Raw genomic sequence first — 23637 nt, forward strand, 5'->3', positions numbered from 1 at the left:
GTTATCCATCAACAAAAGCATTGTTTTCCTTCATCACTCTTTACACTAAAGAATATCTCATACTTACCAAAAACATGTCCTACATATGCTGTAGCCTTACTTCTGCTGTCCATTTTACAATGTATATCAATGTATAACTGCTCCACTAAACTTAGGGGAATATTGACATATAGATACACACACACCCCCCGCTACCATGACTTTGGCCGCTTTTTGGATAAAAAAAATTGGTTTGGAGAAAGTAGCAGCATAAAAGCTCCATTTAATGAGAACTAAGACTAAAAGAAAAAGCACCTATCCTGCTGACTCCTATGTTTAACAACAACAAAATCTATTTTTGTCAAAAGTTCGTATTTTCAAGAACAGCTTTCCAAGACTGACACCAGGGAAGGAGAGTATCTGATGCTGCAGGAAAAGAGTCGGGAAAGGATGAAAGCAGGTCCAAGAACAGGCTGATGATCCTAAGTTGGTTAGAACCTTTCCATGCCATTTCAGTGCCTTATTCATGGCTCTGCAGCGAGTCACTTCTATGACATGGCTCACAACATTACTAATTTCTCCATTCACATCATGTAAATAAAATATACAGTGAATGAACTTTGCTTCTGATTACATTACTTAACTCAAGCATGGTGATTACAAATGATGGTATTTTACATGAAACAGAATATTTCAACAGAAATCTTCCAAAATCCCTGTTGAGACCTCAAAACGAGAAGAAATCTGCCATTTTAAGTATATAAATTTCTCTGTCATGATAGCATCTCTCACTGCAAAATGAGAAAATTAAATCACTTGAGAATGCTACAAAAGACAGAAAACTTTAAACTAAATGCCATTCATAATGCTACAAAGCAAAGCAAATGATGTGTTCTCTTTGATACAGGAAAACATATTTACAGCATTATCTATCATTAAATAGAGGAAACTGTCAGATACATTTTTGTCAGGATGATGGCTCTTCCACAGTGTTAGAATATGCTGTTCAAATAATAGTACACATTTATATCGGAAATTTAAGTTTATCATATGCTTGTCTCCTCTATATTAGCTAGCTAACTGAAGTTCTAGCTCACTGTTTTTCAGCAGCCACCAAACAGAGAGGCCCTCGCAAGCCACTCAAGCACTTTTGTCGCTGCTTTCAGAATAGCTAAGTATTGGGCAACTTTGTTTTGAAGAGATTCAGGATTCAGCTACTAACCATTTTAGGTAACTAAGTGTGTCAGAGGGCTCATTTTTACATGCCTGGTCTCCAGCTGCTACTAATCCTGGTTTTATCTGACAGCCCTATCCAGGTATCTTGGATATCCTGTGGCACCTCCAGTTGTACAAGGTGTTCAGGCAAAAAAATCCCTCCGTTTTTAATTTCACATAGAAAATTTCATTCCAAAGGCTCTCTGGTAAAGGCAATAAATGCAGGTGATGATAGGTGACTCCGGTCTAAGACTGCAGGTTGCCGCTTGTGTGGCACAGAGCATCGTTTCTCTCCTAAAGAATTTGCACTGTGGCTTGCATGGCAGGGAACTGCTGTTTTCTCCAACTGCATCAGCTGTTCCTCGAACAGAAAATATACCATCTCCAAAAGCTGTGCCTCACTTTTAAATATACTGTTTATAATCAAACAGTTTGTATGACCTAAATGATCTTTTCCAAGTCCTGCCTGGAATCTCTGTATCCCACCTTTAAAACTCCTACCATGTCCACCCATAACGCAATATGTCCTATACCGCAACCTACAAGAGACTCCTGCCACACGTGAGAGGTTTTCTGTTGTTTTGGGGTTGCTTAGTGTGTTGCTTTGTTTTTACCAGGCAACTTTGTAGCTTTTTCACTGTATGACTGCTTGAGAAATTGTGGCCTAATTAGATTCAGGGCTTTTAGAGCTCTTTGCACTGATATGCAAAGCAGTCAGAGCTGTAATGAAGTTCTGCCTTTGCACCCTACCCTTGATTTTACCTTTGGCTATTAATTCTAGCAAGTCACTTCACCTCTTTGTTATGAAGCTCTGAGAACCGACATAAATTTATTTTTTAATATCTTCAAAAAAAATATAAAAATGCAAGTAAAAAGCATTAGGAAAAATAACCAAAACTGGGTAAAATTTCCTGAAAGATATTATTTTTGTTGAGAGGAAGTTTCACGATGACCGGAATTATTTTGACCTGCAAAGCTGGATGAACTTTGATAGCTGATTTTTCCAGCTGAAAAAAAAATAAGGTGAAATAAAAAGTAACACATAAGAGACATTTTCTGAACCTGACTTGATAACCTGACTTCCATTTCAGTCTCTTAAAACAAACTATTTTACCTCCTTTCATGTATTTGCTGTAAGGGGTACACTATGTTTGTTTTAGAAAAAAAAATTACACCAGTCATTACAAGGTATTTAAGTTCTTGGATACTTAGGACAGCTGATGAGTGAGTCCAGGTGATGTCACAGCTACCAAGGCAATAATAATACTGAAAAGATACACTGCATTTCTGATAAAGCTGTATTCCTCAGCCTAAAGGCAGTTCTTCCCAAGAAATGTTTCCCAACATCCAATTTTGGGAACACAATATATTGTAGAAATGCTGATAAAACTTATCTAAAATTTCAAGACTCTCCATGCTGCTTCTGGCTTTCTGGTCAGCAAAAAAGCCAATATATATTTATTTAGATAATAGATAATTATTATTTATATATCATATATTTTATATATATGTATTTTCATATATTCCTATTACTAAACTAGGCATATATATGTCTATTACTAAACGCAGACACAAACTAGCTTTTTTAGTATTTTATTTTTATGCAAGCATTCTTTGCATTGGTCTTTGTTCTTTCCACTGTATTTTTTTTACTATGGGCAATATGGATATAAGCATTAGCGTGTGAGAACTGTTTAGTGGTTGATCTAATGAGAACTTTCTTCCTGATCCTTCGTATTAGTTCCAGATTTAGCTGGGAGTTACTATAGATGGAAATCATTATTTGCAAGTCAAATTAACAACTGAAGTAATGACTTTCATTAATTTGACCAAGACCAGTTCTTCTGAGTGGGCTGCAGTTAAGCAGTACCACCGCTGACCCTAACTGCCTTAGTGTGCTAAACAGAGAAGCGTGAATCACTACCGCCTTCCATCTGTGACTGTAGCCCCTTTCAACAGTATGTCCCAAAGACTGCAAGTTTTAGCTTGTTGTCATTGCTTACTGGTTTGCATAAACAATATCGGTTTATACATAGACTGTGCCCCACCGCTATATTAACGTTTTGTCTCCCCAATCAGTATTAGGATTTTCAATATATTGTATTTCCTGGAAGCCTGCGAATGCCCAGAGGGCATTTGGGCAACGGGGCCCAGATCCCCCAAAGACCTTTACCCAGCAAAGGCGGGCTGGGCACAGAATGCTTCCCCTGTGTCCTTCTGGGAAGGTCACTGCCGAGTGAGCTCAGGTCCTCTGATGCAACCCAGCCATGCAAATATATTTGGTTTTGCTGACCAGGGATACAGAAAGAGTTTTGAGAGTTCTGACACTTTAGGTAACTTTCATCAGTACTTCTACCACATACTGTGGTCCCAACATTGGATGTCAGGAAACCATTTTTCAGGGAAAAGTGCATGTAGGTCACAGATTCTAATGTTTACAGGATAAACTTATGCTTTTGGATGTTCATATACCATACAGCAACATTTAGTCCATGTATATTTAGGAGTCACAATGTTACTTTCAAGCAAGGGAACCCCTTCAATTCACTGAAACTTTTTAGAGCAATATTTTTCTTGAAACAAATACACAGTATTCCTTCACACTGAGTTGCCAAATGATGCATTTACTCAATAACAGTGCAGATGTTTATTTTCTTAGTACAAAAAATGGGGTCTAGAAATAAGGAGGCAGAAATTTCACACAGGAACCATGGTCTTGCACAAAGGAGCTCAATTAAATATTCAAATTGGTACCATGCAAATGTAATCTTCCTTTTTTTTTCACCCCATATGTTATTTTCCTTTCAAAACTTTAAAAGGAATAAGTATATACACGCTCACATATACTAGAAAGGGCATAATAAAACAGAAGTACTGCTTAGCAATAGATGACAGATTAGTTAACACAACCACCTATAAATTTCGTGAAAACCAATTAAGAAAAACTCATTTACAGGATGTTTGTTGTTCATACATAAATAGGAATTTGATGCTGACTGTATTAAATTCAGAACATACTTGCAGACTACATTTTGCCATGATTTTTCAAGTTTTGATTTTGAAACTGAAAGGACAGTTACTGGAAATTAAGATAAAATGGGGCCACATAATAAAGCATCGGAAGAACACAGTCAGAATTCAAACACATTCTCCATTGAATAAACAGCTGGTAGATCCATTACCATTTATAAACTCCTCAGATTTTAAATGGCCAGGGCTTTAAGAGAGAAAGCAATGTAATGAGAAAAGATTATAGAACCAAGACACTTCTAAGTGATGTACTAATCATGTCTTTTTCCAACAAAAAGACTTCAGATCTTCTCAGCTCCATGATTCAGTTTTTCCTCCCATAAATAATTTACAATAGCCACTGTCAGCCAACTTCAAGTCTATGTGGGCCAGAGGTAAAATTAGCTCCAAAATGAGGGACATCTCTCACAATGAATGACAGTTGAGAAGTTTGCCCTAAAGTGATTTGGATTTCTAAGCTATCTCCCAGGGGTTAGAGCTTATCTTTTCTAGTTGTATGCATGTGTGTTGGGATTTGACATGGACTATGTGTCTTATTCTGTGTGATTGTAGCCCTTAAGTGTTTGCTTATAATATCCAGTAATGTTCCTAAGTGTTACACATGCACACTGAGCAAGGAGTAAATATCAGCAATAGCAAGACATGTAACAGTCAATTTTTCTCCAGGAATGATGGAAATTCAGGTATACCACTAACCAAGTCTGACTATAGGGGGAAATTTAATAATGGTACACTATTTTATACAGGTATTATTAAAAAACCCAACCAAACAACCACCAACATGTCCCTTCCACTATGAAATATTCAGTCATACATATTGTATTTGATGAACATCGCAGTCTGAATAAATCCATGGCTATATTTCAAATTACTAACCTTCTAGGCATTAATGCCTATTACATACCAATACCTTCACTCTAACAGAATGACACTTGGGGGGGGGGGGGGAGGGGGGAGGACGGGGGGACGCATATCTGTGCTGTTATGAATGCTTTTCAGCATTCTCTTCTGAGGCTCAAGGCTAAATTGATACCAACCATGCCAAAAAGATGTTTCTAGGGTGTGAGAAGAGGTCAAACTGTAACTGGTGTCCCAAAATCTTTTGCTAGTATTAAAGGAGAAAGAGGGGAGAATAACCTTATCAGGTTTTCTGCATTGCTATTAAGCTTTTTTGGAGGTCCTACAACTTTCCCACAAAGTAGCATATGTCTGTGAGTAATAAAAAGAAGCTAAGAGGAAGAGTAGCCCTGTAGTGTCATTTTCACATGAAAAATGTCACTAAAGATGAAGGAAATGAAAATAAAAATGTTTACTTATATGATCATTATGAAAGTCTCCTGTTTCTAAAAAGAAGTCAGTACTTCAGGCCAGGGTATTTCTTGATAATTATGGGGCCTTACTGTAATTCTTCTATCTCACTAGGGTATATATTTAAGGTTTTCTCCTTTCAGCATTCGAAAATCCACAAGATTCTGAGACTGCTTTCCTTACCGCCGCAAGCTCTGAAACACAAAGTTACACACTGTCTTTTAAAGGACAGATCCTTCAAGGTACGAGATTATGGTCCTTCAAAGGCATAAACTGGACATTGAACCTCAGAAAACCCCTAGAAGTACAGATGCTTTTAGTGTTGGCTTAATGTTAACAAACCATCAGTTTGATATTCAGGATGTTGCTCGTTTCCAGAATGTTTTGTTAAACTAGGTGCTAAACATGAAATAACTATGAATTTATCTAGCTGATGAGTAGGAAGCTTATAAATTGTTCAAGCATGCCTGGTACATGAAGATCTTTTCCAATGAGTAATTAATGTGAATTGGTTCATACAGGTATTCTGTAATTCAAATCCAAATTTCAGGGCACTGGTAGCCTGACAAGTTGTCTGTCACACAATCCGAGATTCTTTTTTGAAATGGCTTTGAATGGCTGACATGAATCTTATCCTGAAAGTATCAAAGCAATTTACACATGAAAGTGTACAACTGTTACAAAGAGAACTTCAAAAACTAGGACGGAATAAAATGCAAAATCTTTCATTTCTAATTGCAGAACTAATTTCTTTAAATTAGCTTTCCCTAAATAATTCATTCTCTTAAACACAAACAACATGTCTGCTGAACTCTACACGCAAAGTTCCTACAGGCTAGGTTTATTTTTTCTACTATCTGGAAAAGAAGACTGAGAGAACATAGCTGTTATTGCCGTTTTTATTATTTGAGAAGTACTTATATACATCATGACAGAGCTAGCTACAGAACCCCAAGACAGTCAGAAGCCTATTCAAAGTGTGAATTGTTAACGCCAACCTTCTTATTTATAAATGACCTTAAACTATGGCTTTGTGACTCAAACCCCTTTTTTCCCCCGTCCACATTCTAAGTAGCCAGGCAATTAGGTTAATAGCCAAGCTACCTGAGGATAAAGAACATCAGGAAGCACCTACGTTCCCATTGTATATTATTACCGTGTTTGTGATATGTTTGGTAATGAGAAAAATAAATACCAGAGGCATATGATTATTTCTGTAATTTAACTTACATTTTTCTAAGACCACTAATAACTAGGATAATTTAGATCTCATAAAAGACAGAGAGATGTGCTACCGAGTCTAAAAATCAAAGCCCACTAAAGCCTTTTAATACAAGATTTAATCAGACATGTTCAATATAAGCATCTGCCAACTGAATCTTATCGTTCTTACTCCTATTTCCTTTTTGTCCACTTAGCATCATTGGATGCAATAATGCAGGGAATGAATCAGCACAAACCAATTCCATTTTACCAGATGTGTTCTGTGATGCTTGCTCTAAAACAAGAGTTTAGCACAGTTTGCAGTAAAACATAGAAACCAAATCAAATAGAAAAATCCCAACCCCAAATCACAAACAAGTCCCCTCAAAAAGAAATAAACGACACCACCCTGACTAATTAGCAATGGCACTTTACAAAAGACTAGAACACTTCCACCTGTACCCAGCAACTGTAAATCCCACACGGGAAGTAACCTTTCAGATTTTCATAATTTTTCACCTGTGTACCTGTGGATGATTCCACGACAAGATTAAAGTTTGTTGCCTCAGAATGTGAGGCAAGACCAGGAAATTGTAAAGTGAAGTACAAGCAGCGGTTATCTCAACTCACAGCTTATGAAAGCTGGTTTATGAAAGTCAAACTGGAACCATATGAAGTATTTCTTTTCTAAATACACTCTATTCTGAAAGCAGTAGCAACTGTAGTTCCACAACCTGCTGGTGAAATGAGCACAGCACACAACCGAATTTTTAGATATTTACTTTCTGGTTGAATGCACTGTTTTGTAGTTTAAGGCCCTGTGACGTTTGCTCTGCACAATGCTCTGATACCAAACACAATGCCTTCACATACCCTGGCTGGGGGGAAGGAGGAGGAAAGGGGGACATTTCAAATGACAGCATTTGTCTTCCCAAGTAACCGTTATGGCATGATGGAGTCCTGCTTTCCTGGAGATGGCTAAACCCGGCTTTTCCACGCAACTACCTATTATTATGATTCTGGAGCAAGATATCAGGGGGTTTTGTCTGCTTGGAGGCCAACACATGTGTAAGTTGTGTTTTAACCTCACTCAGCAACCAGGACCACGCAGCCGCTTGCTCGCTCCACCCCACCCTCCCCAGTAGGGCAGGGAGAAGAGGGAAAAAAGGAGGGGGGGGAAAACCTTACAGATTGAAGACAGCATATTATTATTTTCCTCTTCCATTACTGTTCTATTAATGATAAAAAAATATACAAAATAAAGTGCTACAACACAAGCCGCTCTCACCACCTGACAACCTGTTGCCCAGCCTGTCCCACGAAGCAGTCACAGATTCCTACCCCCCTGGCCAACCACCATTTATACACCGAGTATGATGTCTACATCCATGGTATGGTATACTAAATCCAAAACACAGCAGCTACTAGAAAGATAATTAACTCTATCCCAGCTGAAAGCAGGACAATATAAAAAAAAAAAAAACAGTAATACTTTCTTCCTACGTGCACCACTGAAGTTATGCTGAATTTCACTTTCATTTTATTGGCCTTCTGCTCAAACACAGCTAGTACTTACCCTTACCACCCTGAAAGAAGTCATAAAACTGTTGCCTCACAGCAGACCGCCTTCCAGGTCCTTTATGAATGTACATTACAACAACACAGGTGTCAGCAGAAGCCTGCTGACAAGCTCGAGCAATTTAAGAATAACCTATTGTAAGGACTGCTTAAGAAATGCCCACTTACTCCTAACTCTGCCTCCCCAACTTTTAATAGTTATTTACCAAGCTAGGATCTTCCTTCTACTGCCCTGGCTGCTTGGTTCCCTTGTAAAACTTTTGTAAGAAGTTTTGCCGAAGTCTTTAATAAATCCAAGCAGAATATGGAATCCGAGTACATTGCTTGGATCTCCTGAGCCTGAGCCAAGAACAGTACCTTGTACACGGCATACACCTCAAAGAGCGATGCCATATCTAAACTCTCCTGCAATGCCTCATAATTGTTCTGATTTAGCTGACTTGCTGGAGGAGGAATAAGCACAGTCCTTTGAAAGGCAGACTGGGCCAAATTTTTGTTTAAGTTATCCAAAACTTCCTGATAAAGCTCTTGTTATTATGTTTTTCTTACATTTAATTGCAAAAGACATAAAGGCTAGCTACATGACGTACACATAAAGAGACAATGTCTTTTTCCTGCTTCTAGGAGCAGGACAAGCCAAATTTAGCATGGCTACCTAAAAAGGTTAGCCAGTTGTTTCACAATTACTTCGGTCTCTAGAAACAGAAATGGAACTGGGAGACATAAGTTGAAGGCATCAAACACTGGTACTTTATATGAGTTTAAGTATTACAACTATTTGTAATTTATGTTACTGTACACATTATCATTTCACCATTAAAACCAAGAATAAAATTTGTAGGTAACAGAATCCTGCTTTGAACCCTCAGTGAGAGCACCATATGGCAAGGGTTCAGCTATTAGATTAAAATTCATTTTAGGTCTGTGAAAGGCAGATAATTCATTAAAATGCAAATATGTAATGCAAATTCAGAAAGACTAAAATGCTCTTCTTTTTAGTTCATTTCCATGTTAAATTAAAGATCTTAACCTGTGTATTATGCATATCTTTATGACATAAAAAATAAGAATCCTAATTTTCAAAAAAAGTCCTAAAAAACATTAAAGACGTTGAATAATTTCTTCATCATGATTTAAATACAAATCCTTACCTTTCATTTCTAATAGCTCTAGAAATTGCTCATCTAAGTCTTCCTATGTTCCTAAAAAATACTACTATTGGGGGAGGTGGGGAGTGGGCAGGAGAAGTTTAAACATGTTTGTGGGGAAAAAAGGTATTGTAAGTTATCATTGAACAATTATACCAAAGCTTGTATTTCTTCCATATAGAATATCACGACAAGCTCAGCATATCTAACACATCAAAATATCACACATCAGAAAATGCTTGTCAGTGCACACTCAGCTAACCAGCAGCCTTTACATAGAGACAGTTAACTTTTCTTACGTATTTGAGCACAACCACTATAAGCATATGGATTCAGCAGTGCACGATCAACTCTGCCTGGTGGATAAAGCTATCGGGCCACTGCCTCTTCCAAAGAGCTAACAGCCGTGGTCCACAAAGAATTGCTCACAGACTAAGGACCCTGTGACAACATTGAAACTAAACACTCACCCCAGGCTCCAGCGGTGTGTTTCCGTCCAATACCGCAGCAGCTTCTTACTACCAAGAAGAACAACAGGCCCTACAAGAAAAGCAACCATCAGAAACATGGAAGCTCAGAGCTTTGCATGCACACAGGGTTCACTACACACAGGCTAAGAAGTTTGTGCTACAACTAGTAGCAGCCTCAGCCCTACCAATATATTAAGCAAAATCCCTCATGCAATGCACCTGGAAAAGGCACTAAAGCAGAATCAGCTGGCTCCTTTGAGGATGTCCACAATTAACAAATCCTTCACAGCTGTATTCAGTAACTTTTTGGCATGGAGACAGGACTCTCTTCTAATGATGCCAACCACATGTTTCAGTTAATGACTCTATTTCTTACCTATCAATACGTATTAGTAGTATTAACAGTAAGACAAATTTTCTTTCCAGTGAAAGTATAACATCAGAGGGTGTCATCCTGAATATTTAGTTCAATTTCATTAGCAAGCATTGAATAAGGTTATGATTTTAGAAGTATGATGCTAATAGCATATTTCAGCATCCTTCTACTACATAGTTTACTCCAACTAGGCAATAACATACAATTATCCCAGAAATGTTGTTTCAAATGTTAGTTCAAACCAAATAACAGTTAAAAAAACCACACATGCAATCTAAAAAAAAAATTTTTGTTCACTTTATGCTACATTTTCTGCTTTCAGCTACATGCATAATCTGTCACTGTCACTAAGATCTGAAATGATTAATTATAATGAAAAGGTTACTCAACTCAAACTTACTAAAAAACCAAACCCAACCCGAATAGATAAAGAGATATTTCCATAACAATTTCAGCCAAATTTTGCCTATTTGGCTCACTTACAGAGCGGGAGTAGTTCTAATAAATATCCAAGTACTTATTTGGACCTTCATTTAAGTGGGCAAAAACTGCGGAGATCTATGGATTTACCTCTGCTTAATCAGATATCAGCGTGGCTTTGTGTCTCTGGTTTTGCCTGCGTTTCAGAAGTAGGCAGTGACAGCTATTTTGAACAGGATACTAAATCTAAATGGTCATATTACTGTTAACAAAACTTGTCTGCCAGCAATACTGAGGAGGCCATGGTGAGCACGCGGCTCTAACTTTGCATTTGGTACTTAGAAGCTGGCAATGTTTTGTAATCCAGGTAGAAGTTCAAAGAATATGCAGTGCATTAGCAGTCTTCAGATTTACACATCCTTAATGAACCCCGCATCCACCTCCAAAAACAAACAAATAAACAAACAAAAGCAAGGCAAGTTCTGGAATAAAGGAATAGTGCTGAGGAAATTAAAGTAAACCATTATTTTCCTTTTAATAAAAAACATACAACAGGTACAATTCTAACATAACTCTAATTCTGCGTCTGGCTGGTAGTTAATGATGAAACAGCGCTTCTTTGGTTTACAGCATCCATTCTGGACGGCTGTTCTCTTGAAAGCATTTCCCTTTTGTGCCAATAAAATTTCTGCCAAATTTTAACTCTGTAATTCCCTGTTAATGAGGAAGGTCTTGTACTTTCAGCACAGGACAAACTCAGGAGTTCAGAGCTCATTTTGAACCTTCCAAGCATCCTCGTATGCGGTCAACTGGAAGCAATTTGATTTATGTCTTTTATTTGGTGAGTGTTGATGTCAGCATTTTAGTTTGAATCAGTTGCTTTTGAGGCCAGTCTCCAAATTGTCCCTAGTTTCCTGCTCTGGTTTGCATTGCAGCGAAGTTGCGGAATGTGTGGAAGTTAAAGCAGACGACGAGTGCTGGGAAAGTACCTGAAGAGGTGCTGGCAGGCGCTCAGTCCACAGAACCAAACATGACCGGCTGAATGCTGAGTCCTTTACATCAAATATTCTTGCCCTCATAATGAGGCAAATGTTAACAATGCAAAATTTCTATCATTGGTTAAATTGAAATTAAGAGAAAACTGCTGAACTGCGTTAAGTCAAGCAAGGGATACATTGGCAATATTGAGAGCAGAATCCATAAACCTTGACTGCTAACCTGCAGCTCTGGCAAGCTCACAAATAAGAACAGAAGTTTACCTTTTCTAAAGTTGTTGTTATTATTATTAAATAGATGATGAGTCATTTAAGAGCAGTATTTCTCTAGCACTTCCAAGTGCTTAATTTTCAAGCACAAATTACAATTCTGTTATATGAGTGCATGCTGAATTTAATCTTATTGTCTTCAGTGTCACAATGCATAAGCAAGTATTACTGAATAATCCAGGCAGTATTAATTTCAAGAACAGGTAGGAATGATTATAGAAGATGAAATATTTTATCAAAGCAGTTGGAATACTGATGGGCTAGGATCCTGACACAAATATTCTGTCAGAGTAGTTCTACAGTTTTGATACAGAAATATCAAAAATTTGAATAATATGGAAAGTCAGTTCTGAAAGCAACCTAGATCATTAACAAAGGAAATTCCTCCACATGTTTGCCCTGCATATCCTGCTTTAAAGTCAAACGAAGTACAAATACAAAAAAAAAATTTTAGAGCCATTGCCTCAAAAAATGAGAAATGTTTAAGAAATCAGTATCTGTAAATTAGGGAACATTGTGTATTTTAGTATTTATATTGTCTTGTCATAACAAGTATTTTCAGCATATCAAATGTTTCATGGTACAAAAAGTAGTCCAAGTAACAGTGTTAATAATCAAAATAAGTGTACTTCCCATTTACACGTGGATAAGCAAAATACTTAGGGGTACATATAACCTACGTTGAGATTGTCCTTGTACACATGTGTGTGATGCACTGATCTAACATTCGTAATTTAGGTGTGCATTTGGATAAATACACCCCAGGAACACCTAACCTCGAAGTGATACACACGGTTATACACATATATTTCCATATGTGGTAGAGGACAGACATACAAAGTCTATGACTGTAAGGGTATAGGTTATTTTAATGGTGAATGTATCTTAAAGTGAGACATCTAGGAACCATTAAAATAGCATGAATTATCTATCATTCCCTTCAGCTGACAAAGAACTCTTTAATGTGAAGTCAAACATCCCTACGAAAACAGCTTTTAAGCAAATTTCTAACGGGCTTTGTCCCACCTGCTGGATAGTAGTCAATAGTGTTGAACACAGCTGGCATTTTTAGGTAGTTTGCGAGGCTAGCCACTGTGTTTCTCCTGGCTTATTTGCAAGATTCTTTTGTCATCATGACCAGAGATAGGGTGTTTCAATCCCTCTTTCCTCTGCAGCATCTCTGTAATTTAGTTTTGAGAAAGCAGGGAGCAATTTTGCTTTCAGGCTTGCTATTGCTATTATTCCTTGGCCAGGCAGTTGCCCATGCCCCTCTGCAGCACTGCCGATGTCCTTATAAGACGACGAGCACATCACTTCTGCAATGCATCTTTTCTCAAACAGCGTGGTGCCTCGGATTCCAAATCTGTACAGAAAAACCTCAAGTCTCTGTGTAGCAACATGACGCTGCACTGCACAAACCACGCCGCAAAGCAGAAGTTATCTGGTTATTTCAGGGTTCCAGTAGATAGTAGTATCGAACTGCATCTCCTGGGGCAGCTCCAAACTAGAACTAAGCCAACACCTACGAGGAATGTAGAACTTCAATGTAGAATTCCAGTGTCAATCAATCATTCAGTATTAAAGATTGAATACAAGTAGAAAAATGAAAGCTAACAAAAAGCAACTGAAATACATCACAATCTTTCCCCGAATATTTTGTTAGTGTTGCTCATTAGCTGTTCATCTCAACTTAATTTCAGTATAGTTTTGAACTATTTATTTTTTTTAACAAAACATAGATATGTATTTGTCAATAAAGAAACATCTTTAAATGTTTAAAGAAGCCTAATTAAGGTAATACTACTTCCTTGATAATCATATGAAACATTTTGGCATAAACCCCCTCAATTTCTGTAGAGCTCATATTTTATTTATTATCACTTTGTTTAAAACATTTGAGCTTTGGTTCACAGAATCTGAAAGACAAAACTACGGTTCTCAATTATGACTGTACGTTAAAAAACAATAGCGGCTTAGCTAATCTAGCCTCGGATGCTAGATCACTTGAATATGATATAAAAATAATCCTTTGGGGGGATTTGGGACTTATTCTTTTCTCATGCAGGACGCTGCAATTTACCAGTGAACCATACACAGGTCAGTGTAGTGAGGTTGTGCCAGACAGCTATGAGAAAATAATTACATTTCAAAAGCAAACTGGAGATCTCGGTCTTCTTTGAATAAGGTATAAACAAGGTGCAATTTTTCTTCTAAACCACAATTTTAGTTTTACATTAAGCAGTTAAGTAATATTGTCCTGGTATCTCACGTCAGAATCAGTTCAATACCGTATAATATGGCTTTATTCAGCCATAGTTATTATTTAGTACCAGTGATTTTAGTTTGCCCTAAATATTTAGGAAATGGTTGGTAAGAATCTTATTTTTAGGTGAATAGCAAACAAAAGCCACATGATTGTTTTTTTTTTTCAACCTCAATCCATTAAGGAAAGAAGAAATATCATGTGATGTATCACAATCATATGTCACAACTAATGACAGTACATAATCATACTGCAAACTTTTCAGACAGACCAAAAGTGTATATATCCTGCATAAATCCTTCAGCTAAGAATTTGATACACCCAACAAAGGAAAGAGCCAAGACTACTCATGAACGATTTGTGAAAATAAATTAATATGAATTGCCATTGATTATTCTTCTTGATTTCCTCAGACCCTTAGAGTTTTCTAAACCTAGTCAACCAGCTTCTGCAAATTCTGTGTTAACATTTAAATTATGTAAAGTAATCTTTTCTAAAATAAACTTCTAAGTATTTATTTTGTAACTCATTTAAGAGGCTTTAGTCTTGTTATGATATAATATATACACATCAGTATCTTTTCTGTACAATCTCACAAGGTGATCAACTCATTGAATATCACGAAGAGCTGGAAACCATGAAAGACAGCCAAAGAGGAGAAACAAAGAATCACACAAACACCAGAGAGCTAGGAAATAGCCACCCCCGACAGTAACAGAAGATTAAAATGACAACAGAAGAGAACATGAAGAACATTAGGGAAAGCTTGAAAGGGCTGTATTGTTCTTGGAACTTTTCTACTGCCTTCAGTTATGCTACGGGTCAAACCTTAGAAGTGTACAGCTTAGGAAAATGGGAAAGGAAAGAGAAGACATTAGATTTTAAAGAAGAAACAAAGTGGTTTAAATAGATATCTTTGAAGCTGTTTAGTTAAAGAAACTTTTAAAATGCATTTTAAATGCATCTCTTAAGCAGCTGTTGTGATTCAAAACTTCCAGTAAGACAGAAATTAGTGAAACACTCTTCTGTGTAGGTTGTATCCCCTTGTCAGGAACATTCATAAATCCTGTACAGCTGATTGGAAACTGGAAAGAGAATTCCTCTTCTACAATAGATGTGTTTTGAGCGATTGTATACTTAGACCATAAGCACTCTAAAGGCAAAAAAAGAACAAGGTTTCTAGAACAGAAAAAGAGTGAAATTTATTGAAACTCTTATTTTGAGCTTTTATATTGACTTTAAAAAGCACTCTATGCTGAGGTACTTCAGATTTAACATAACTCATAAACTGAAAATCTCTCCCTGAAATCAACTTCTCCAAAAAATAACAACAGTGATTGCTATTTGCTTATTACAGCTACAGTTCCAATCGCCCTGCACTTCCACAGTCTATTCCAGAGGATTCGTGATTTATTCACAGCTAATTTCTTAAATGTCACAACAGCTTTATGAAAGTCTGCAGCATCACTGGAATACCAAGATTTTTGCAAAAGCCTCTAAAATGCAGAATATCAACCATTTAAAAATTGCATATTCCAGCTATAAACCATCATATATCCTTTAAGTATGGGTTACCTTTCTTTCCTCTTGAAAAAAAACAAGACACAACTGAGCAAAGAACTAACGTATCATCTCTGCAAGATATTACAACTGTGTGTGTAAAATGTTGTGAGGTACCACCTTTCAAATGGCTAAAACTGCAACGTAAGATGGTTCTAGGGGATGGAGACACGATACATACGTTTCAACATACTGGTCAAAGAACCTTGGATAATGATAAAGCATCATTACAGTGATAAAGTTGCAGCCAATTTTAGATAATTACAGCATAGATCTCCTGGAAAAGTCAATGCCGGCAAGAGGGACAGTCTGGCTGGCTAACACTTGCAATTGTTACTCCTGAAAACAACAAATCCCTCTGCCTAACAATCCCCTATGCTTCTCTCTGTGCTCAGCCTCTCCTGGCGCCCTTTTGTAAGGAGCTCACTCTTGAATACTGGCAATGTGTTAACATCTGAGTTGGTTGGCTCAGCAACTCCCAGGTGATGAGGGGAGAACGGGCAACTTCATAAACAAGGTTATTTTGCTCGTATAGGGATTTTGAACCTGAGTAGTTCTACCTGTAAGCCAAAACTGAAGCATCAAATCCTAGATGAGGAAAATAGATCCTAAGACACAGATTAATTTTTTTCCATTAGAATTTTTATTTTCCCTTCTAAAGGTCATTTCATGACTACATAACTAATGAGAAAGGATATATTCCTTGAGTCGTCTGGGATCTGGCACAGAACATCTGACCAAAGGTGTAGCTACTGAACTATGACATTCCAGACAGATGAGGAGCTGCAGCTGCAGCTCACATCAAAGCTTGTGTGGCAGTTCATATTTGCCAATATATCTTTCAGGCTAAAAAGATGCGATTTCCTCCCTGGTGATTTCACAAGTAACTTTCATCAATAGCTTGCTGTAAATTTGGCATGGCGAGGGTTTGCAAGAACATACTTGCCAAGACACAGAGGTTTCCTTTATGAGACCGTATATGTTTTAGTCTTCTCTGGATGATAATACAACCCCTACACAAGTACTTTGGAGTTTATTCCCCCAGGACTCCAGAAAGAATAAAATGGAAAAGAGGGCACACATCTCTGACTTGCTTGCTAATGTACACATTTACGATACTGTGCTCTCTTCAGTCATTTTTGAGTTCTTTGCCACTTAAAAATACATGCATTTAAAATGAAACAAAACCCAGAAAAGCTAGAACTTACTATTCTGCTGTGTCATATAAATATTCAATTAAATGCTGAAACTGAGATGACACTATCTACCATCTTCAGCATTCCCAACATTTGTAACTTGACACTTGGCTGTTATTTAAAGCCTATTCTATATAAAAAGCAGCAGTAGTTTAAAATTGTTACTCTATGTTAAGTGTGTCCTGCCATACTTTAAAATAGAGACACTTTCTACTCCTAGTCTTTGTACAGAATAACCCTCACCACCCATCATCTTCTTCTATTTTTCTGCTACATTTTCTCATTTGTTTTAATACATGTGGTTAAGGATGTTGGAACTGTAATGGCTTTTTTAATTCTACTTAGTATTTTTCCTGTGTACTATGGCAGCCGTCTTATCCAGTTTGAAAGCTGTTCAAAGAAATATGCACTGCACTACACTACCTGCAGAAGCTTACCGTCTTCTGGTACTGATGAAAAGGAGGCAAGAATGCCAGATTAAAAATCACCCTGTGCTCTCAAGCCCTGAGATTTCTGATTTAGCAAATGTCAGCGGAAGAGTCCTTGCTGATTCCAGCAGCTGCAGGAGGGCGGGCTGAGGGCTTGGGGAGATGCTGCTTACTTGGTTGAACGCTGTTCATTCAACATTCTTTTCTCACCAATTCGGCAAATTTCCCCTAGTCATTTTACGCTAAAATCTAAGCAAAACAAAAAAGTCTGCTTATGCTTACCAGGCAGGTTTCACCCAAATTTTACAGCTATAATTAAAAAATACATTTTGATTAAGGAAATTATGAATTACAATAAAGTGCAAGGAACATGCAAAATGAATAATTAACATTGTATAGACTTCAGCATCATAATTAAGATTAAATACTACATATATTCAAACTGGATTAGCACATCCACTGAAAGCTGTTATGTGCTCAGTAGGAGAGTCTATGCATTCACAAAATAATGTTTTATGAGGAGTATTCTAGCAACATTAAGCATAAGGTTGTCATATATAAAATGATTAACGTTTTATATAAAAGAAGCTGTAATTCCAGTAAATGAAGTCATTTCATCTCCCTGCTGCTTCTACCTTTAGGAATATACTGTAAATGAAAAGTAGCTCCATGTGAAGTCTAGTTAAATAGAATATGAATCCTCTTGTTTGAAGTTAATGGGACTTGGAAACCTGCATTTAAAAAGATGTTGTGATTTTAAATCACCAATTGCATTAAAGTTTGCATGCAGCACATACATTTTTGTTCTATTAACGCTTCCACATTCCTAGCTCTGTAGGACAGGATGTCACCTTGTTTTTCCTGATCTTTGTTTGCAACGTGTCTACCACTTAGAGCTACTTCTCCATACATCTCAACTGATCTCCAGAGCACATGCATAGCTTCCATGAGCTACAAAGATAACACTGCTTCAATTTAAGCACATGCTTAAGCAGGCGTTGTTGAAAGCTAGGAAGTATGTCTATTGCTTGTAAGACTACTGCTGTTTACCTTCAAGGACTTGTCTCTTTATAACGGGGAGGACTGCTTCAAAGAACCTGCAATAATAAGTAACAGTTGAAGTATGAATCTGCAAAACTGCTCAAATGCCACAGCAGTGAGGAAAGCGACTCCTTGGCTGCTGAATACGCAGTCATTTTGTCAAGGCCGAGTACATACAGATTGCTGGGGTATTACTCTCAGCAGTAAAATGTCTGTCTGCGGAAGGGGTTGCCAGCTGCTCCAAGATGACAGATCAAAGGAGAAATGGACTGCAATTTTCTCCTCAAAAGAACAGAAGATGGCAAGGTTAAATCATGTCTACATAGAGGAGTGACAGGAATGTCAGATGTAGATAAGGCAATATAGGTATTGGTATTTCTCCTTCATCTAAAGAAGCAGCTGCTCTTTAGGACGCACCAATTACAAACCTGGGGAAACCCAGGTCAAAGAAGGTGGGGAAAAAATTATCCATTATGCTCAATGCCATTATCTTTTGACTAAAGTGATTTTGGTTGTAAACACAGAAAAGGGGAGAGCTCACTTTATATCACAAATTAATAAACTATTTGGCAGACTTTGCCCACTTGCCATTGTTAGATGAGTATGTTATATGGCTGGGTGTAGGCTCTTCAGCAAAAGAGATTACGCAGCACAAGGCTGCAGCCCATGGTGCAGCACAAGTGATCCTTCAGACAAAAGCCGCAGTCGCTCTTCTATTGTCGGTGTTATCTTACACATGAGAAGGGCTGGCTGGGATCCTTGCTGGGCCCCTGCCCAAACACAGATAATTAGCACTGCTGTCAGTGTTAGCAGACACACTGCCTTTACTTAACCTCAGCGTGCCTGACCAAACCACCGCTTTCCTGGGCTGTTCCTGGCACGGTAATGAACTCTTTGTAGCCTTTACCCACTTGCATTTTCTTCTAAGTAGAGAAAGTATAACTGGATTTTGATAATATTAAGAATCTTCAAAGAAAACAGATTTTTTTCCTGTGAAATAGAAATGGAGATGATTTTTCATTTCTATTCTGAATTTACAGCAGCGCCTCAAAAACATTTTTGGAAAACTTCCACACCTGCTTAACCAAACGAGAGGAGGCAGCTCCTGAGGAGCTGTTTTCTCATGTACATGCAGCTGGATTTCATAGAAACACAATTTTATGTCCTCCTGTGGATTAAATCTTTTTCCTCATAGTAGTAAGAATAAGTCTATGCAAACATAAACTAATAGATTAGAAAGCTGGATTGTACAATCATAATATTAAAAAAGTCTTTTTAATGTGGTAAAAAATCTTGGCAAGATGTGTATTGCTATTGTCTACAGGAAAAACAAAGATTTGCATCTCCCACGCTTGCTGGAACCCGAGCGTTAGTAAATCAGGGTGAGTAAGACACAGACCTTAGAAACAGTTGGTTTACAGGTTCAAGTTGCGCTCATTAAAAAATAAATAAATCACCATTTACGGTATGAATGGTTTCACTGTTTCATATTCTATCTGTCTGCATGTGCCTGCTGTTCCCTGCTCCTAGCTAGCGTGTGAGTTTGCTGGAGTACAGACTTTGTGTTTGATCCATGTGCAGTGATTAATACAGCTCGAATATTGCCTGTGTTGGAGGCCCCAATAAAATATAAACAATAAATATATTTTCATGCTAAGGCAGGCCAGGCTCAGAATGGCCTTTTTGATGACGGATGTGCTCAAGCACAGGTAACGGGGTATTAGGTGAACTCTTCGTCTCTGTGAAAGTGGGGGAGGCAGGAGCTGTCGGCAGGCAGGGAGGAAGCACTGACCCATGGGAAGCTGCTGGAATGTGAGGCAGCGGCTCCCTGCGCAGCCACATGCTGGCGTGGGGACGTGCGGAGAGCCAGTGCCCGGGCTTTGGACGCCTGGGAGCAGGGTGAGGGTGGGAGACTGGGATTTGGTTTGGGATGGAGAAAGCTCTGTTCTCCCTCTTTTCACCACAGCTCATGGGCACTGAAACTGTCCGTGAGAAACTGACTTCTTATAGTCATTTTATGCTACCTTGTATCATACCTGCTTTTAACTTTAAAGACTGAGTTCAACTGTTTAAAATAGCCTGGTAACTTTGGTATTATAAAGAGATCACACGTGTAGCCACCTGTGAAATATTCATACAGATACAACTAGATCAGCCTTACAGATGGCATGATTTTGAGTAATCTTCCTCCAAAAAAGAACATGCAAGACTGGAATGAAAGCAAATGACAAAGTGGAGCTCATGTCTTGGGGGCCGACCACTAGGAAATCTCAGAGTGGCTTGTCTTAGAAGATATCAAGCCTTCATGGAGCTAAGGAGTAGCTTATCAGCTAGAATAAAAAGCACAGAGTATGCCAAAGAGCTTCGTAATTCCCCCACCCCGGGAATCCCCTATCAGCCCAGAGGTATGCAGAAAGGACTCAGACAACTGCTTGGAGCCCTTCCTGTGTAAGAGCATGTCCCGGAGCTGGCAGAGATGCCTGTAGTTAAACAGAGCGTGTGTGTTATTCTGCCATGGCCATCCTACCTCCCCAGGAAAGCATTGGTTTTCAAAGGGCAAAACTGAAATGACACATTATCTTTCCACTTTAAAATTATAAAATTAATCTGTCCACTCATACATTGCAAATTTTCATTCGTTCTTGTTATTGGCAGAACAAAGGCCATTCTTCACCTGTTAACTTTGCTGGGCAAAAAGCATGTTTTTCTCTGCACAATTACATACATCCATCTCTTAGAAAAGGGAATGAATGTGGCTTAGGATGTTGAAAAGTCCTGCTCAAATCACAATATTCCTAAAATTTAAACCATATTTGACTGTCAAATCAGTTTAGATATTGGAGTGCAGCAGGCTAAAAGGAAGATGGTCTCCAGTGACTCATGATATAACCGGCATTGCATGTGGGAACAGAATGGAAGCTGTTAAAATCAGAATTTAGGATTTATAGCAGAGGGGGTGGAAAGATCTTTTACTCATGCAATAACCACACAAGTGGCTTTTGGTTTTCTACTTGTATGGTAATTTTATGTACCTGTTTCAGAGATGCTGAAGGACACTTTCAAGAGACCTTTCAAAGTTCAAAAGAGATTTTGATTTGTAACAAGACTTAAAAACAAACATTGGATCCAAGATTATTCTTGATCAAGCAAATTCACGGACCCGTTCCTGACAGAGAAAGCAATCAAAAATAATAGGTTCATCCAGTAGCATTAATGGGTGTTAGCACTGTATCAGGAAAAAATCTCACTTTGCTAAGAAAAAGCTGTGAAACATCTCTAAAAATAAGAATAAAGAACAGGTATGGTGCCTTTATGGAAGTTATCACTGCTTTCTCAGGCTGGGGAATACTTCAACCCTGTATCTACCCCAGGCAGTATTACCAAGCTATAGCAACAAGGAAGGATACAGACAAGTCTATGAAAAATGCAATTCCTGATGGTTCTTGTAAAGCTTCTGGAGTGTTTTTTATATGCTTGTCTGCAGTTGTTTTAAAAAGCATGGAGAAGCTAATTCCATGAGGATACAGGTAAATAAACAGGAAAACTGAGAAGGGCAGACTAAGAAAAACCTTCAATTTGGAGCGCAAATTATTGTTTATGTAGAAATGCAGAATTTGCATGGAAAAATACTACACGGATTATAAAAATGTGTTTAGATCTCAAGCTGAATGTCAGAGACTACTACGGCAAGTATAAATTAGTTTTATAGTGATACAATTGCAAGTGCTAATACTACATAGCGTTAACAGCCTTATCAATTGCAATGCCATAAACATATTTTATAGCATTATACATTTTGATATTAATACGACCAGGCATCAATAGTACTAATTCAAAGTTTTCTGTTATGTGTTTAACTTCAAATTTGATGTGAACGTGGATCACCGCACAAAATAATTTTCACATGCCAATTTTAATCACACAAATACTGTGTGAGACAAATAAGCTCTCTTAAATGCAAATACTTCCAGTGGAATCTGTCTTCAGTAAATTAAGCTGTTTTATGCTGAAAATGGTACCAAGGTAAAAATGTTAGGTTTTTTTTTCCTTAAGGCAAATGGTATTGATCCATAAATCACAGAGAAACACAAAATCTTGAACATTACAAAAAAAACCTATCTACTTTTTACGTTTAAGGGCAAGAAATTGTGCAGAAAAACGCATAGAAAAGAATGGGATACATTTAAATTTATTTAACAAAATTAGACTCCAATTGGCCTTGCTGATGAACCCTTCCGTAAGCCTTTTAAGGCTGCTTCAGTAAAGAAAACAAGTTGGGTTCATATTTCTTGTAGAGTCAATCCCCACTATTCCTGTTTCCCTACAAAGAGAAACAATAGGTTCTGTCCAGGTTAAGGCCAGGGTGAGACATAGAGTGTATTTTTTTCATGAAAATTTTAACTTTTTAATGAAAAGAACATTTTCCACTGGAACCTTCCTGGCTTATCTGGTAAACTGTGGTCTTCCCATTCCACAGTGCCTGCATTTCAGCATGCCACTACAGTATTTCACAGAATCACAGGCTGATATTGTTCAACATCTGCATTCATAATATTTTTCTGAAAAAAACCTAGAAATAGTGTCTTCTGCTACATGACTCTAAAATGATATTTTGAGGTTGTCACATTTACTATTTTCTTAGCATAACATATTAGATATACTTAACATTCAAAATAGAAAATAGCTTAAGGTAAGAAGTGCTACTGTCGTATTGCTTAAAGGCTATCAGATTAAAAGTTTCAATTAACTTGAAGCTACCTAGGTAGTGATCGCACCCAGAATGGAACCGTGCAGACTGAGCCAAAAATCTTTTGTCTGACCTACTTTAATCTTGGCCTCTGGTATTGTACTGCTCACTTGGGACTAATGCTTTTGGTAAATTTACCAAAATGGACTGGGATGTTTACACTTAAGGTCTCCTCAGCTTACCTTCAAGGAAAGGACATACTGGCCTGACAAAAACAAAATGTCCTTACAGTAGACAGACAAAGTTCTGCCCCATGTTGGGTCTACTGTTTAATTAAGGCCTCAGCCTAGTTAGAAGGAATACTGATTACTACACTGTCACTACCGCAGTGGCAAATTGGAGCTGTAAAGCCCAATTGGGCACTTGGGTGTATTCCCAGCAAACTATGTGATTTACACTGACCTCTATGA

General features: G+C 37.8%; 1 protein-coding gene across 1 annotated transcript in view; it reads right to left on the reverse strand.

Moving 5' to 3' along the window:
- TENM2 (teneurin transmembrane protein 2) overlaps window positions 1-23637 on the reverse strand; it is a 1449326-nt gene that overhangs the window by 1121873 nt on the left and 303816 nt on the right. Inside the window, exon 5 of the mRNA XM_074604292.1 lies at window positions 9932-10001. The gene's annotated coding sequence lies outside the window, so the exon portion shown is untranslated. The remainder of the gene's footprint in view (window positions 1-9931; window positions 10002-23637) is intronic.

The sequence above is a fragment of the Larus michahellis genome, chromosome 11 (genome assembly GCF_964199755.1).
Source record: "Larus michahellis chromosome 11, bLarMic1.1, whole genome shotgun sequence".
Classification (NCBI taxonomy): Eukaryota; Metazoa; Chordata; class Aves; order Charadriiformes; family Laridae; genus Larus; species Larus michahellis.